Raw genomic sequence first — 2,237 nt, forward strand, 5'->3', positions numbered from 1 at the left:
ATAGACAGAAAGAGAGAGAGAGAAAGATGTAACTATTGGTGACTTAGTCTTGAATAAACTATCTATCTATCTATCTATCTATCTATCTATCTATCTATCTATCTATCTATCTATTAAGTTGTTAAAAAATTAATGGCCACCTAAAATGATGTGTTTTGAAAAGTCATTATAACACAAAATTTGTAGTTCATTGTTGGGTTACATACTAATTAATATTTTTAATATTATTTATTTTCAGGGAAAAATCTTTTGGAAGCATATAGGGCCCTCAATGATGAATAATCCAAAACGTGACCTTTTGTCTCCTTATGCTGCATGAGTTCAAACTTGGGCACAATGCTTCCGAACCTTTTGCTAATATCAACGGAGCATGGGCAGAGGGGTCCACAAGTGATCGGACAGTACGAAGGTGGTTCCAAAAATTCTGCAGTGGAGACGAGACTATTACAGATGAAGACGGTAGAGGGCAAGCATTCATTCTTGACAACGACCAATTGCAAGCAGCTGTTGAGCAAAATTCTCGTCAAAGTGTCAGAGAAATGTCTCAGACACTTGGCATCAGTACTGCAACAGTTTCACGCTATTTACAGAGCATTAGAAAGGTGAAAAAACTCGATAAATGGATCCCTCATGAGCTCTATGAGACTCAAAAGCTTAGGAGATTTAAAGTCTACTCGATGCTTTGCGTGCGTAACAGCAATGATCCCTTTTTTGACCGAATTGTTATTCGTGACGAAAAGTGGACCCTTTATGATAATGATAAATGTTCTGCTCAATAGCTTGATCGTGATGAGTCTCCCAAAACTTCCCAAAGCAAAAGTTGCACCAGCAAAAGATTATGGTGACATTTTGGTGGGCTAGAATCGGTTTTATCCACTAAAGCTTTTTGGGAATCAATCAGAGTATCACAGCAGAGATCTACTGCAATCAACTTGCCAAAATGCACGCTTCCTTGCAAAAAAGAGGCCTACCTTGGTGAATCGACGTGGTCCAATTCTTCTCCATGATAACGCGCGGCCACATGTTGCAAGATTGACTCTTGGGATACGAGTCTTTACCTACTCCTCCATATTCTCCATACCTTTCGCCTACTGATTACTGATGATTTAAGCATTTAAGTTCATTTTTAAATGGTAAAACGTTTCGGTCGAATGAAGAGGTGTAATCAGCTTTCAAAAGTTTTGTTGCATCACAGCCAATAATTTTTTATCAACGAGGAATAAATAATCTTGTAAATCGATGGCAGAGATGCATAGCTATGCAAGACTCGTATTTTGATTAATTCTACCATTTCTATCGTTTATTTTTTCAAAAATGTTTGTTTCTGAAATCGATCATTATTTTTTGTAACAACCTGATATCTATCTATCTATCTATCTATCTATCTATCTATCTATCTATCTATCTATCTATGGGAGAGAAAGAGAGAAAGAGAAAGAGAGAGAGAGAGAGAGAGAGAGAGTAAGAGAGAGGCAGACATAGAGAAACAACGAAAAAGACAGTACAAAACAAAACGCAATATGATTTCACATTGGCAGTATTAAAAGCAAATGACTTGAGACTTGAATCATTTCTGTATTTCCTATGTTAATTCAAAATGACCGAAAAGTCACGTTCCGCATAAGAATTGTCTGTGTGTGTAATCTAATTATTATATACTTAAATATAGTGAATCTAGGAACTCATTACTCTAATGTGTGCGTAATAAGATTAGGGCGTAGAGGTTTGCCATTGCAACCATCCAGATTAATCATTTATATTCAATAATAAATAATTCCTATCAGCTTTTGCAAATCAATGACTATTACGGCTCACCGCTTTTCCTAATGATTTTATAATCTGATAATGGAAATCGAATATGTAGGATGTCTTATTTTTATCAATGATAAAACATTTGGGAAATTATTCGTATTTATTTCCGTCGTGAAGATCGCTAATACGAAAATAAGGTCAGCTTTTAATGTGCAGTTGAAATGCATGTATGTCGGCGTTCATGGAAATATGTCGCTAATCTTACAAGCTTTTGCTTAAAATGAAGGGAAGTGAATGACATAAAGTTTATCATTTTATGCTGAAAATTCAGTGAAGTGGTTTATCAATTAAATTCCTACAGAGATTAAACTGGTATTATTCCATCAACTAGAGATTTCATTTATCAACCAGACTCGTCTTTTCAAGAATTATATGGACTTATGCCGAATAGGGGGCGTAATGAAATAATCACGTTATTATTTAGA

At 35.3% G+C, this 2,237-nt stretch overlaps 1 pseudogene; it reads left to right on the forward strand.

Moving 5' to 3' along the window:
- The first annotated feature begins 308 nt into the window (after positions 1–308).
- On the forward strand, positions 309–779 carry LOC145255542 (histone-lysine N-methyltransferase SETMAR pseudogene; annotated as a pseudogene).
- The last annotated feature ends 1,458 nt before the right edge of the window (positions 780–2,237 follow it).

This window comes from Euprymna scolopes, chromosome 31 (assembly GCF_053919585.1).
Source record: "Euprymna scolopes isolate OS-2025 chromosome 31, ASM5391958v1, whole genome shotgun sequence".
Lineage (NCBI taxonomy): Eukaryota > Metazoa > Mollusca > Cephalopoda > Sepiida > Sepiolidae > Euprymna > Euprymna scolopes.